A 16,341-nucleotide genomic window follows, 5' to 3' on the forward strand; every position below is an offset into this window, starting at 1 on the left:
ACAACTGTACAGTAGTAGCCATTCTGTGGGCCAGTTGAGAGCTTGGGCCTTGAGGGCACCCTTCAACTGCGCTCAACAGGGGGAAATGTTCAGTGCGGCTGACGTTCCCCTTGACTCTTGTGGTGACACGTTTCCACTTCTGCTTTTCTTAATCATGGAGTGAATTATGGCCAGAGTGTCAGCCTTCATTATGAACTTTCCAGCGCCGCTTCCAGCCGTTCCCATTAGCATGGAGCAGCAAACCGCAGCCATTGGGAGCCGTGATCGGCCAAACCTGCGGACATGGCAAGTAAACAAATGGCAGAACAAGTTTGGGAACCACTGCTCTAACTCCATGTTGGTGCCAAGCCCCTACTGGCTCGGGAAGATCACTGTGAAATGTAGTCAAGAAATCGGCAGGGGAAGGAAATGTTAACATCACAGATGAGGGGGGTTCTGTTTGCGCACATTCTCTTTGCAACAGGAAATCTCCTTTTTAAAAAGAGGCCATTGTGCCAGGTAGAGAGTGATTAGACTTAAGAACATAAAAATGGCTATACTGGGTCAGACCAAAGGTCCATCCAACCCAGTATCCAGTCTCCCGAGTTAGTTGGTTTAGCTCTCTTGTTAATGTAACCTTGACTACAGCAGGAGCTGCATAGTGCACTGTTCTCTTAAAAGGCACCAAAAGAGAATCACTGATCATTATCTGTTAGGTTTACTCATCTGGGGCACCTGGCATTGGCCACTGTCGGGAGAAGGGGATGTGTGTATTGGAGGAGTGAAGATTGTGTTTAGAATGGGAGAAAATAGGTCATGGACCCTGGAAGAAGATTTTAGCAGTTTGGATTATTCATATCAGCTTCTGATATGCAAAATGGAGCCAACAAACACTTTTTGGCACAAAGCTTTTGGGGCCAAAATGATGACAAGGTGGAATAAGTAGCACCTCTGCACAGCCCAGTGAAGGATACAATTTTTAGAGTCCTAAACTACTTCTATGCTTGTGGTTCAGGTGTTCACCCCCGGCAGTAACTTGCAATCTACTCAATATTTTCTCTTATAATTCTGCTGGAAACCTGTGGTGGTATAAAATACAACTATTCTATGATTCTAAAGGAAGCATGAGAAAGAGAGGAAAAATAATGATTAGATTCAATTCTTAGCTTGTTTACTTGCTTACAATTCCCAGTGGAGAAGACGGGGCTGAATTTCTCACAGATCGCTACAAGCAGCACTTGCTTCAACTTATGCTGTAGCCTCAAAAAAACCAAAACCAAAACCAAACCATTTTGCACTGGTTTATATGTACAAATGTCCTGCCTGTTAAAGAGAGGCAGGTTGGTCTTGTGGTTAAGACACAGTGCTGGGGGTTTAAAAGTCTTGGGATTCAATATCTACCTTCAGCACAGACCCAATCCTGTGTGACTGTGGGCAAATCAAGTGGGATGGTTTTTTTTGTTTTTTAAAGCACTTAAGTGATTTAGGAGCAGCAACTTTGGCTTTCTGATGGTCCCGAACTTGTGTGAAACCTACAAACTGCCTTGTCTTTGCTAGCCAACGGAGGGGAAAATGCTAACTCCAGGTCAGAACAGTCTATGTGGCAATGTAATAGAATACACAGAGAAGTTACTTAAAAAGCTAGAGAATGGCAGAACCCCGGGGCCAGCCGGAGAAGCTGGAGATCAGTACAGCGCTTCTTATTGGTGACAATAAAAGGAGTGGGCCAGATCCAAGTCCTTCTGATTTCAATTTCACGTTACACCAGCTGAGGAGCTCCTCGCTGTATAAACAAATGTGGAGGAGTACAATAGTTGCAAATTTTTCTTGGAAAACCTTGGTGTGCAACTTATTTTTTCTGGCCAGCTATCAAGAAACTTTCCGTCTTAAAATATTAATTTCATTGTTAGCATAGAAGTAACTCGGATTCAACAAGAGCTTGTGCGCTTTTGGCATTTTCTATTTAAAAAAATGACGAGGGATTGGAAAATACCATCGTGTCCTGTTAGCACTTCTGCCAGTGTCTGGCCAAGCCATTCTTAGCTCTGATATGCTACAAAGTAGTTGTGAATGAGATGGTTAGGTCAGCCTTATCACTGCCAAGGTTGGAAAAAGCATATGGATGCCACTGCCAGTGGTGGAGGAATAGAACGCTTGCCAGATGGTTGCCTAGATCAGTGGTTCTCAACCAGGGGAACGTGTACCCCGAGGGTCTTCCAGGAGGTACATCCAATTCATCTAGACACTTGCCTAGTTTTACAACAGGCCAAATAAAAAGCACTAGCAAAGTCAGTACAAACTGAAATTTCATACTGACAAAGACTTGTCTATACCACTCTATATACTATACACTGAAATGTAAGTACAATATTTATATTCCAATTAATTGATTTTATAATTTGTATGGTAAAAATGAGAAAGTAAGGCAATTTTTCAATAACAGTATGCTGTGACGCTTGTGTATATTTTTCAAAAAGGGTGCGGGAAGTATTTCCTTTCAACTGTTTAAAAAAACATTTCTTTTAATTTCACTAGGCCAATTACATCTGATAACACAACAGGAACCAACCATGAAGGATCAATTGGGTATGATGCTTTCCGCAGCTAAATCTGGTAACACCCCAACTGAGGCAGACTCTAGAAAGAACTAGAAGACAATAGAGAACAACAGAGAAAAATCAGTCTTTAACAGTACTCTAATATCATGAAAAATCCAATTTGGCTGCAAGGCTGGATATAATTCAAGATTGTTTAAATGAGCCAACTTCTACATTGGTGCCAGCTGAGAAAACTATTGAAGTATTATCTGTATCAGCAGTGTAGCAAGAACCAAAAAAAAAGTCTTTGCAAGCTGTGACAACCTCCGTTGGTGCATGACAATATTGCCATACGGCGGAAGCAAGAGAATATAAGAAGCAAAGTGAAATACTGTAGCCTTAGAGTGATTAACTTGTCAAAGAAAATAAAGGAAGAACCCTGTGACTACTTCTAAATTTTCTCTCTCTCTCTCTCTCTCTGGGAACATAGGAGAACAATATTGCTTCTCTTATTTGTACTTGGAAGGACTTTTTTTTTTTTAAATAACAGCAACAGGGATAGTGGCTTTGACAGCACGGTTGCAATAGAAGGTGGAAAGAGAGAAGTGTCTTGCAATTAAGTCTGAGTTACAGTAGAGGAAACACATGGATAAGATTGGTGGAATTAGAGGTTCATTTCTTGTCTGTGTGGTGGTTTGTCTCTAGACCCTGGGCCATATCACATAATATGATCCCATGCATGGATTCTCAGGCTTGCTTGTCAGACCAACAATATTGTTTCAGAAGGGGAAAAGTATTATCTTTATCTGCTTTGTAGGGATAGTGTGAGGTTCGTTTAATGCTTTCTGATCTTCCGTTGAAAAGGCTACATATAAATGGAAAGTATTATTAATGATAGTATTAATTGCCTGCTAACTCAGCATCCTATTTAATCTTCCTGTTGTATGTCATGGGGAAAAATATATTAAAAATATGGAAGATGCACAGAGGAGAAATGTTGTTGTACTTTTTAGCTTCAAGCTCTATCTAAGCAATTGGGTGTATTGTATTTTTATTTGTGACAAAATCCACATATATGATTTTGATACATCTGAAAAGGGAATTACATTTGGCTGCCACTTTTATCAGACCTTTGAGAATTTGTATTATAAATTCATGAATTAGGATGGCAAGGGATTAACTAGGTTATCCAGATTAGGTTTGTATTTCAAATCAATTTCATTAATATAAAAGCCTCTCTCAGCTATAAAACATGATTTACTAATCTCTTTTTCCTAGAAAGGTGCTGATTCTCTTCCCATTGCTCTCTTGTGCCAATGTCACTGCATGTTATAAAAGCTGGAGAAAGGCGGGGTTAGGGACTGGTCAGTTCTATAAAGAATGGTAAAACAGTTAAGTGGGACAATATTGTAATCCTGGTATTACCAGCCCCTGCAAAGAGAAACCCATTCGTGCCCACCTAGAACTTGCCTGTTCTGCACAGTGTAGCCATTCAAGGCGTTACATAGGGATCGAATTCAAGTTTTGCTCCCAAAAGAAGCATCCAATGGAGTGAGCTGTAGCTCACGAAAGCTTATGCTCAAATAAATGTTAGTCTCTAAGGTGCACAAGTCCTCCTTTTCTTTTTTGCGAATACAGACTAACATGGCTGCTACTCTGGAACCTCCCAAAAGAAGGGCACCTACCAGTTGAGCTCCAGATGAATTTCCGCTAGTTGTAGCAGTATTAGTACATGTAATTGGGCAGTTGTTGTTCCTGTCACTAGAGGGCAGTGACACACACAGGATTTAGCCAATACAGTCAGTATAATGCACAGAATGCATGAGCCCTGAGAATGGTGGCACTTTTTAGAAAACGGTAAATGGGTGCCCTAAAAAGTCTCTTTCAGCACATTCCAGTTTTCTCAAGAATGAGAGTGACTGTTACTCATCCGTTTTGCGGCTTTGCTATTGACCCATTCCCAGTCTTCTATTCTATAGATTCAGGGGCAGAAACATAACCACTTATGTACTAACCCTTTTTTTTTTTTTTTACGGGCTTGGGAATTAAATCAGCAGTAGCATAGGCAAGACCCATTTTAAAACCAGCTGGGCTACACAGGATAAGAGAGGTCATCAGGTGAGACACAATCTTAAAGGCTAAAGGCTTTAAAATCTTAAAATCTTTTGTCTCTCAAACAATCACTTTCCCCTCTCCCCCCGTTTCTGTCCTATAAACAATAAGACATTAAAGCCCAGCAAGTGTTCTCCAATTCTGATTTCGCAGTGGCCTCTCTGATTGCGCTGCAGTGGTTTTCATCTGAAACAGCTCCAGAGATGAAAGTTGTGGTGTTGTTTTTTTTTTTTTTTTAAACAATGGCATTTATAAAAGTCTTTAGAAAATTACCATTTGCTCTATCTAGCATACCTGGCAACGGCAGTGTATTCTGACAACCACTTAGAGGGGATTATAACATAACTACTCAAAATCGGTTCTTATTGCCATCTGTTCTCTGAACAAGAGGAACTGAGCTCCGGCAGTTCTATGCTACATTCTTCATAGACTGTTGCTGCTTGGAACTCTGCTTTCAAATATGTTATCTATTTACTTCTGGTGCTATTATCTAAGATGGACCCTTGAGTGTCAGCATCTGATATTGCTATCGATTGTAAATGTGTAAACTCTCATTACACACTGCCTTTATACCAGATTGGACGGCAACATTTAATGAAACATGGAATCTAAGTGCAAGAGTTAATTCAGTTTGAGAGCTATTTGAAGATGTCAGCTAACTAGTAACCCTTCTTTTCAGCTAAAAGGATTTAACTCCATTCCCTATTGATTGCTTCCAGGAATGCCAGATCAATAATGGAAGGCACTTTGGGATGATAACAAAAGACATAATATTCTCACTATTGGTAAGTTCCAGACAGGGGACTTGGTCTGGTGGGATGTGATGATGTCCCATTTGTGTAGATCCAGAGGAAGACTGTCCTGTGCTGAAGGGGAGGGTAGAACTGTGTTCCTTCATGCTGCAGCTGCTTAAAACAATGAATTGCTCCTACTCCCACTGAAGCAAATGGCAAAGTTCCCATTGACTTGAAAATGTGTAAGATCCATCCAATGCACAGGCTTTAAACTAGACACGAAGCAAGTATTATCATTATCACTTATTTCTAGCATGGTAGTGCCAAATGGCCCAATCACGATCAGGACCCTGTTGCTCTAAGTGCATTACAAACCTACAGGAAGACACAATCTGTGCCCCCATGAGTTATAGTTTATCTATAGTAGTCTCATACTGCTGCTAGTCATGGCAGGAATGTCAGAATGAATCTAATTTAGGTAACGGGTGTCTTACACTTATTTTGCAAATGCATGTCCAACATGTGAAGTAAGGCAGAAGATGAACTATATATAAAGAGGAGCATTAATGTGCTAAAGTGGCTGCATGTAAATGCAGAGCCTTGGAAAATTAAGCATTACATCACCCAACCTGGGTTCAGAATAAACCAGGGTAGCTAGCGTGGGATGCCCACACCCTTTGCTGTGGGGCTCCATCTTTGTGTTCAGCTTTGATGTTGCCACCCAATTGCCTTAGTCACTGTTTTATGAAATCTGAACTCGTAGGGCTGGTGTGATCTCGTTTCAGAGTTTTAGCAGAGGTTTGTATGTTTTTAAAATAACTGGTTCCATCTCTCACTAGTGAAGCTCTGCTGTCATATTGCAGAGAGAGAGACAACTGCTGGGTTTGCTGAGGAAGGGGAAGGAAGAGAAGTCTATTTGGAAAGCGGGAAAACAAGGCCTCGTTTTAAAGATAATGCAGGCCCTGGGCTCCTGTAATGCTTCCTGACCCTTTCCCTGGGATGAAGAGGGGGTGTGTGTATGTGTGTGCGTGTGTGTGTGTGCGCGCGCGTGTGTGTGTGGGGAGGGGTCATTCAAAGCACACTGAGGTCATTGGAAATCTCTGAGTGGGCTTTGGCCTGGAGCCATTATACTGTTAATAACCATTTGGGGCACTTTCATTTCGTGAGCACATGGGCATTTTGTGACCCCACTGTCTGTGGCTGCACAGAAATCAAGAGGGCATAATGCACCACCATACTCCACTCCACCGTGTGTGCTGCCTGACTGTATCACAGGTCACAGCACTAGAGGGAGAACAGCCTGGGAGGGGCTGCCTCTCTTCCTCACTCCTCTGTGAGGGAGGCAGGGACAGGCAGGGCCTGGCTGCTTCCTCCTTTCCCATCCAAGAGGAAGGACAGCCTTGTGGTTAGACTGCTAGCCTTGAATCCCAATTCAAGAGACTCCAGATCAATTCCTTATTCTGCCTCAGACTTCCTGTGTCCCCTTGGGCAAGTCATTTAGTATCTGTGCCTCAGTTCCCAATCTGCAGAATGGGGATAACAACTCTGCCCTACTTGCCAGTGGTGTAGTGAGGATTAATACATTAAAGGCTGTGAGGTGCTCAGAGCTGTGGTCATACGGGCCAGGTGAGCGTCCATGAGAACCTGCTGGCTAGCACAACTGAGCTGCTTGGAGGGGACATTGGGCTGGTGCAGATATCCTCTCCTTTCTCAGAGTAGGAACTGGAGACTGGATTGTCTGTGGTCTTTGGCTATTTTAGGTGATGCTGTCAAGCATGTCCTGTTACAATGATTCATCTTAAACCACCATAAAACAAATGTAGTCTACAGTCACACTGCATGTGTTACCAAGGTGTATACTTGTATACCAAGGTGTATACCAAGGTGTATACTAGTCTCCACTTGATGTAGGTGTCCAACTCTCATTAGTGCTAATGGGAGCTAATGTGTCCACGCTGCTAGGGAAGGCTATTTCCCAGATTGGCAACAACTTAAAAAAAATGGCATTTCAATTTGGATACCCAACCTTCAATTTAGGAAGCAGGCACTTGAGCTGAATTTTTGACAGCTGCTGTACCATGATTAATTTCAGGCTCAAATGGAATTGTTTATGCCATTTCTACAATTTGGTCATGGGAATTAATTCTTCTTTTGCATCCTTTACAAAGGCAATACAAGCAAAATTCCTTGTAGTTTGGTCATTGTGAGCTTTGAAGAGTGAATAACCAAGAAGAAGAGATTCTTGTCTGTAGCAGGCTATTCTCTGGTTTCCAGCAAATAAATGATACAGGGCTTCCACTGAGTTCAGAGTGGTTGGCTCAGTCCCACAGAGGAAAAAAAATTAATCTGGGGTATTATCAATCTGGCAAAATTTAATTGCAGTCCTTAGAGAGAGCTTGGTTCTGGGATTTTTGCAAGCCTCAGTAGCTTCTTCATATTGTGGATGGAATGGTGACTAAGTTTATAGCAGGAATCAAATGAAAACCAGCAATTAACTGTTTTCCCAGTGATGATGGGAGTCCATATGTGCTCGTTTATTCCAGGAAAATTTCAAAAAGGATTAACACACAACCACATCTGAAGGAGCTGGTATGTTCTACTGAGACAATAGCCCCCGTAAAGAATGCTTTAAATGATCTGCTGCGTTAGAACAAGTCCTCTACTTTCAGCAGTTCTCAAACTGTGGGTCAGGATCCCAAAGTAGGTTGTGATCCCATTTTAGTGGGGTCTCCAGGGCTGGTGTTAGACTTGCTGGGACCCGGGGCCCAAGCCCGAGCCCCACCGCCTGGGACCCAAGCCCCATGGCCCAGGGCTGAAGGCTGTGGGCTTGGCCCCGGACAGCAGTGCTCTGGCTTCAGCTTCAGCCGTGGGTGGCCAGGCTCAGATTACAGGGCCCCCCGCTCAGGACTGAATCCTTTGGGTTTTGGCCTCCCCACCAGGGGCGGTGGGGCTCAGGCGGGGTCAGGTTTCGGTCTCCCCCCTCCTGGGGTCGTTGTTAGAAGGGCGTCGCGGTGCAATGAAGTTTGAGAACTGCTGCTCTCCTTCATTGCATTGTAGAGTTAAAAATTCAACATTTTGAATGAGTGCCTCAGCAAGCACGCTTTTAAGGGTCTGATCCCTTAAGTCATAGACACTCACTCTACTGATTTTTAACTCCCATTAGCTATGTTAGTTCTGCAGTCCAGTAGCAGAGTGAGGGTGGATTTAATTCATGAATAGAATCACCAGCATCAACAGTCAGAATTGCTAACCAAGTGCTGGGGTTTGGTCCAACACACACACACACTGGAGGCAGAGAGTTGCAAGGAGGCCCAAATTATTTGGGGGCAACTGTGCTACACAAATATTCCTGAGGGCAAACACTGATCTGCATAAACTTGGTTCTCAGAGACCAGGGTGTGTTTGTAGAGTTAGATCAAACCATCCACTGAGTAAACTGGCTATGGAAGCCATTGATGGACAACAAACATGGAACCTCACAATGCCTCTTTACGGAGTTTAGCTGTCCTTGTTGTCTTTCGTTTGCCACAAAAGCATGAGTTAAAATTGCAATGTCTGTTTTTATTTTGAGGATCCTTCTTTGCCTCAGAGTGTCACACCATTGGGATGGTTTGTTTAATCATTCATAGCTTTTTGTCTTTGAACACATTGATTGCGAGGTTGGTTTATTTAATGACTTTGGAGATGGACTGTGGTGGGAGTAGCAATGCAGGTTGCGTATGGCATAAGCCAATTTGTAATAGCTAGAGGGAATATATTTTAACTAGCCAGTAGTTAAAAGAATCATTTCCTTTTTTTTTCTCGACACATTTCACTAGCTGCTTTGTGCTTTACAAAGCTAAGCTACAGTACGGGTACAAGATGGAATCTCTCAGCTGTCGGATCCCTTTGATGTGTTGCTCAACTGAGTGGAAAATATCTAGGTAGTACCTACTGAATAATACTGTCTAACAGGCTAGAATAAGTATCTTGGTTCATTTAGTGGTTCAGGATTTTGCACTGTAGTACTTCTCATCTAAGTTTAATTCCTGAGCTGTCTGCTGAAAGAATCCCATCTCATTTAAAGGAAATCAAGGCAGTTTTACTGGTAACTAGAGAGATTCTCACACACTCTGTTCAAATCTGGTCTCTGTTTTCCAGAAATTGGTGTATTTGGTTGCACCTGACAGATTACTTTGGAATCCCAGAGGTTACAGATTCTTAATCCTGGTCATCTCTATTTGAAATAGCTGTTCAGCTATGAGTGGTGCTTGGCTTGTGGTGGTGCTGAGCTGCCATTGGTACTTAAATAACTGATGTGCTGCTTCCCCTCAAAGGGATATGATCTGATTTCCTGGGAAGCTCCACATTTTTGTAATGGATGTCTGTGGATGAGCTGCTCACCTTGCTCAAGTTTCAGAGTAGCAGCCGTGTTAGTCTGTATTCGCAAAAAGAAAAGGAGTACTTGTGGCACCTTAGAGACTAACAAATTTATTTGAGCATAAGCTTTCGTGAGCTACAGCTCACTTCATCGGATGCATTATCAATTATTAACAATGCATCCGATGAAGTGAGCTGTAGCTCACGAAAGCTTATGCTCAAATTTGTTAGTCTCTAAGGTGCCACAAGTACTCACCTTGCTCAAAGACTTAACTAAAGTTTGCCCAAGTGAATAATTAAATATGTGAAATTCCCAAGCTGAGCCTGGTAGTGGTATTTTATCCATTAAAGCCATCATGCTCCCTGTCACCTCATCTGAGCAGTGGCATTATGGGTAGATTTCTCACAGTTCTATTGTAACCATTGTCTAGATCTCAATAAGAAGGCTTAAAAAAAAAAAGGAGGAACCAATAATATGCATGGAACCTAAGTCTGTATCAAGCTCTTTTTGCTTGTATTTTTGCTCCCCAGGCTTTGTCCTTTACTTGTTAACTCTTCCAGGGTTATGTGCATAAATTAGAGCTGGATTTTGATATCTTTAGTCGGGTTAGGCAGCTCCTCCCTCCACAGCTAGAATATAAGGGGTTACATGAAGTCAGGGAGATAAGCTCCTTAGAGCCTGTATTTGTTCTGTACCATAAATCCCAAAGCGCGGCTGTCGTGTAGTCATAAGCATCGTTCTTTATTGCTCTAAGAACCGTGACTCTTAAAAAAAGAAATCTTTTGGTAATGATAACAATGAGGCCGTATCTCCTACCATTTGGGCTGGGCATTTGAGCACACAGCAGAAGGTTCACCATTGAAACCATATCACTGTCATTCTGATCTTTCAGTTCTCGGAAGCAAGTCTCTGCAGTGGGTTAAATGTCATCTCTTTAATCACAAGATTCCACCTCGTGCAAGGCTCTTCTGGTGTGTTTAAGTGAAGGGTGGTTGTTTTGTGAATGATGTGAGAAATAGTCCTGACCTTGGCTTTATCCTCTCCCCTGTGGCACTCAAGCTTGCTGTTAAATTTAGTGGATCTGCTTGTAACCAGAGACGAGTGGTGTGGGGTAGCTGGCAGGATCAAACAGCCCTGTGAGTCTGTTTGAGGCCGTGCTCATGAGGAGGTGATGCTGCTCAGTTGTCATGTCCTATTTGCTATTGTGCATTGCTCAGGAGGAGCGTTGTCATCAATGAAGCTATTATTATTTTTTAACTCAAAATGATAAATCAATACTGACACTTTTAATAAGTTTGGTTTTTAAAAGTTGTCATATTAGGCGGTTTTTGTTTGTGTACATTTCTCACTGATTCCTTAACACAAACACAGCAGATACCCTCACTCACCCTGCTGGCAATCTGCAAAAGGACTATGCCAATAGCCCTGGGTCAAAATCATACACTGGGTTACACTGGTAAAAAGAAAAGGAGTACTTATGGCACCTTAGAGACTAACATATTTATTAGAGCATAAGCTTTTGTGAGCTACAGCTCACTTCATCGGATGCATTCAGAGCGGAGATTTATATACATGGAGAACATGAAACAATGGGTGTTACCATACAGACTGTAACAAGAGTGATCAGGAAAGATGAGCTATTACCAGCAGGAGAGCGGGTGGGGAGGGTGGGGGAACCTTTTGTAGTGATAATCAAGGTGGGCCATTACCAGCAGTTTACAAGGATAGTAGGAGGGGAAATAAGGGGAAATAGTTTTACTTTGTGTAATGACACATCCACTCCCAGGGTTACATTGGGAGTCTCTTCCCTCCACACGAGCAGCAGGGCCGGATCTCTCCCTATCACACCATGTTCATAGGTTTGGATAGTGGCTGCTGTGTGGCTAAGGACACCATAGCTGCTAGGTGTATCCAGCCCCTCAGCTGGCTATGCATAACTGCCATATTCTGTCAGAACAGCAGCCTGATGATATCTGATGTGTCTGATATCCTGTGTCCAGCAATGGATAGTCACACGTGAGCCAACAGAAAATTTCCTTAATACTAAGCATACAGAACCCCATCTTTATTCTATTGACTGTGCTGGTGCTGGGAAAAGTGTGAAAGAGCTGCCTTGAAATCCCAGATGACTTTATCTACAGTGTAAAAAGCGAGGATGAGAAAGCAAAGCAATAGTAGCTCTATTAATTTCTGGGTTGAGGGACACTGCATTCTGTCAGAGAGACAAGGTGTGTGAGGCAATATCTTTTTATTGGACCAATGTCTGTTGGTGAGACGGACAAGCTTTTGAGTCACTCAGAGCCCTCCTTCAAGTCTGGGACAGGAACTCTGTCTCACAGCAAAATGCAAGAGGGAACAGATTGTTTAGAGTAAGTAGTTAGTACATATTGTAACGGACCGTATGCTACATACTGCATTCTGTCAGCATCCTACAGATTGGCTTTGAAAAGAGGTTTCACCTTTATACTCTTCTGTGGGACAACACTCTCTCAGTAACATAAACAGCTCAAATAAATTTGTTAGTCTCTAAGGTGCCACAAGTACTCCTCTTCTTTTTGCGAATACGGACTAACACGGCTGCTACTCTGAAACCTATAAACAGGGAACTTGCCCAAATTATCCAGTGGCGTCTCCTGCATGGTATGGATTGGGTTGTGACTGTGTCACAAATGGCACTGAAATTTTTGAATGCTTGCCTTCTTCCTGGGTATATGGGAAACCAGAATGAGAGGAGGTTAACAGAACTGAGTAGGTGGCAAATGTATTGCCATTAAGAAGGAAGGTGTCCATCTTTCTTTGGCTCTGTGAAGGTGAAACAAAAATTAATCTGGTCTCTTATGTTCTCTTTGAGGTATTTTAAATTGTGTTGCTGCTATTTTTGCTACTTGTTGTCCTCAGTCAATCATAGTATCTTAGCAACCTTATTCAAAGGTTCTAAATGTGACTGCTTACAAAAGGGCTGCAGCCCTTTGGCAATCAGTTCTGCCTTAATAGGTCCCACTCCCCACTTCAGTCAAGTAAACTCTTACCCTCAAGGAAGTTCATCAGAAGAGAATTGTTCCAGAGGTCTCTTACTCTCTGTATCTAAATTATCGCTCTTATTCATGCTGAGTGGTATTTTACTTCATGAATAGTCCTGATGGATATTGGTGGGACCCCTTGAGGAGTGAGGCACTTTTTGACAAGGTGGTCAATCAAATCTGCTTTGCTAGGATCAGAGGTAATTCAGTGCTTGAATGGACATCTAACACGGTGGTGGTTTTTTTTAACTCATGACATTGCTTACAGGTAAGTGCCTTCGGACATAAAACCAGCTGATTTAAATCTAGCCCCTAAAGTTCTGTTTACCTAATTTAGGTAAGAGTTTACTCTAGATGTAAAGCTCTAGCTAGAAGACAATGGCCTGTGCAGTGTAAATAGTATGTCTTTAATTTCCTCATACAGATATATTAACACTTGTTAATGAATGAGCTTAAACTTGATTGACTGCAGTTTTTAGTACGAGCAGTTAAAGGCCTCCCTTTTTCCTTCTAGTATGCAATGCAAAAATGCAGAATATTAAATCCTACACTACATCCATTAGGAAGTCAAGCAATTAAACAACTATGGAATCCTCAGAGCAGTTTAAAAGCTTTTCCACTTGCTGTTAACTACACATTAGCAAAAACCAATACTTAATGGCTAAAAGCCTTCAATATTCCAAATACAAGTAAAATACAGTAAAAAAGCTGGCACACCTTCAAAGTATCTTTAAATGATAGGGGCATTTTAAAATAAAATATAATTAAAACCTTCAGGATAAGCCAATCAGACGCTCCCAGATCCTGTATGACATGATCCCAAGGAGACGGCAAGAATGGTTGATTATGAAGAAATAGAACCAGCTGATTCCAAATATTCTGATTTTTTTTTAAAGGTTTCAGAGTAGCAGCCGTGTTGTATTCACAGTTTGTGGATTTTCACAATGGAGCAAATACAGGAAGAATTTTCCATTGAAATAGACTTGTGTGGTATTTTTATACTCTTTGCAGCTATTTATATTTAGAGGAGTTTTCTCGCCCACCACTCAGCTTTCTTTGTTGGATGCTGTGGTGAAGTCCTGATTGTGTGTTTGATGTCACATACTTGGTTTACAGCAATGATTAGGATCTTACACCACTTGTACTTGGATGGCTTCAAGGTGGGGATCAAAAGGAGAAGGAAATGAGCTTGGAGCAACCAAGCCTTTGTTCAGGTATAAAGTAATATTTTTGCATTTACATGTTGCCTTTCATGCTAAAGGATTTGTGTGTGTCTGGTGTTAACAAAATGTGACCACTGAATTGTAGCCACTGAGGAGAAAAAATTTGGACAAGAAAACCAGGATCAACTTTTCGTCTTGTTTAAAGTACAATGGGATCATCTTTTAGATTCACACAGAGTGGAATGGACATAATTTTTTAGCGCTGGTTGGAACACCAGACAGAGGGGATAGGCTAATATTTCTTTGGAAAGGGGGGCAAAATGATGTGCAACCTGACGCATTGGGAGTCTGTGTGGTAGAGTGCTGAGAACTTGGCTCCTGGTAGACCAGCTCATGTGTTGTGCGAGTTAGAGGGGAGACTTCCTGGCTGAGGAAGAACCATGGTCCCTGCAGGAGGGTGGGACTGAGTGAAGACCGGAATGGAGTAGGGTTGGGATTGAAATTTTCCCCCCTTCCCAAAGAAATATATCTGAATAGGTTTCAACCAGTGGTGCCAATCTATTTCCACCAGAGAAACACTCCATAGCTGGGGATAATTAGGGCACTGGCCTGGAACATGGGAGACTAGGTTCATGTCCCTGCTCGCACGATCAAGGATGGAAAAACATCTGTTCTGAATCAGGTAGAGCAGGGACTTGAACCTGAACCTACCACATCACAGGCCAGTGCCCTAACCCCACACACCTCCCCTTCAGTGCAGAACAAAACCGAAGTTGCAGTGACAAGGAATTGTCATCTCTAATCAGGAGTCTCCTCTTAGACGGTTTGGAAAGGCAGGTGCCCTGTAGGATTACTAATGATGTGATTGATTGATTGATTGAAGAAAAATAACCAGGATCTAGAAAGAGACTTTAGGCAAAGCCCTGAGCAAGGAGCAGTACATAAGCTACAGGGCCCCAGGAGCAGTTGGGGAGACACTGTGACACCATCTTGCAGAGGGCTAGTAATTTGCTGTGGCCTGTTCAGGAGCCAAATACAACATCCCGGCACTGGCTCAGCTGAGCTGTCCAACATGTAGAGCCAAGGATCTGCCTTTGGGAGTGGAAGAAGGGTGTGTGCAACTCCTGCTTACTACCACACACTTGGATTCAAGGTCCAGTTGCTTGCGCAGGTGCATCATGGAAGGTCTTGTTCCTTTTGACTCCCTGGTTCTAATGTATGGTCCGAGTCACAGTATAGCCCCAAGATTGTTCCTATCCAAAACTTAGGCTTCTAAAGATCTTAGTAGCACCAGTTAAACCCAAAGCACAATGACAGGATGAGCTCGCCCAGCTACTGAGAAACACTTGGAGTCCCAAACCATTGAGTAGTATGGCAGTTATTAACCAAAGATAGTTTTAATTAGAGAGCCTCATAAGGAGAGTTGAAACATTACCATTTACAGGCTCCAACTCAGGAGTGCATCCCTAATTGGCACAGCACATTGGCACTAGCTTAGCTTGACACGTGCTTAAGTCCCACTGAAGTCAAGTTAAGCATGTGTTTTAAGTGCTGTCCTGAATAGAAGCCTTAGTGCTCAAGAGGGTGTAGGGTTCCTCCCTGTCCCCAGTCTGTTTCTTGTAGGTCACTTGTGGCTAAAAGGTTGAGAGGTGAAAATTAGCACCGACATTTGGATCTCCCAGCTGAGTTCCCATCCTACTGTCTCCTTTCAGATTTTACCAACATGATGCAGTATGTTTGTCTCATAGATTCATAGATTCATAGATACTAAGGTCAGAAGGGACCATTCTGATCATCTAGTCCGACCTCCTGCACAGCGCAGGCCACAGAATCTCACCCACCCACTCCTATGAAAAACCTCACCCATGTCTGAGCTATTGAAGTCCTTAAATCATGGTTCAATGACTTCAAGGAGCAGAGAAGCCTCCCTCAAGTCAACCATGCCCCATACTACAGAGGAAGGCGAAAAACCTCCAGGGCCTCTCCAATCTGCCCTGGAGGAAAATTCCTTCCCGACCCCAAATATGGCAATCAGCTAAATCCTGAGCATATGAGCAAGATTCACCAGCCAGATACCCAGGAAAGAATTTTCTATAATAAATTACTATAGTCTCAAAGGGTATGTCAAAAAAAGACCCTCAGCAGAGAGGCTCAGAGCCCCTGTCAGCTGACTAGGACGCATGGGGCTCATACTACAGGGTAAAAATAGCAGCATAGACATTTGGGCTCGGGCTGGAATCCGGGCTCTGAAACCCACTGAGCGGAGTGTGGATCTTGGAGCCCAGACTCCAGCCTGAGCCCAAACAGCTAGGCTGCTATTTTTAGTCCCATAGCACAAGCTCGAGTCAGTTGACCAGGGCTCTGAGACTTGCTGCTGCGGGCTGCTTTTTTTTTCGATTTATCGGCATACTCAAAAGGTAGAAGAAGCTCATCTTC

General features: G+C 42.7%; 1 long non-coding RNA gene across 1 annotated transcript in view; it reads left to right on the forward strand.

The window, feature by feature from the left end:
- Positions 1–4,551: 4,551 nt before the first annotated feature.
- The window catches only part of LOC122456815, a 103,461-nt gene continuing 91,671 nt past the window's right edge, over positions 4,552–16,341 (forward strand). Inside the window, exon 1 of the long non-coding RNA XR_006275900.1 lies at positions 4,552–4,634. This is a non-coding gene — a long non-coding RNA (uncharacterized LOC122456815). The remainder of the gene's footprint in view (positions 4,635–16,341) is intronic.

The sequence above is a fragment of the Dermochelys coriacea genome, chromosome 15, assembly GCF_009764565.3.
Source record: "Dermochelys coriacea isolate rDerCor1 chromosome 15, rDerCor1.pri.v4, whole genome shotgun sequence".
NCBI lineage: Eukaryota > Metazoa > Chordata > Testudines > Dermochelyidae > Dermochelys > Dermochelys coriacea.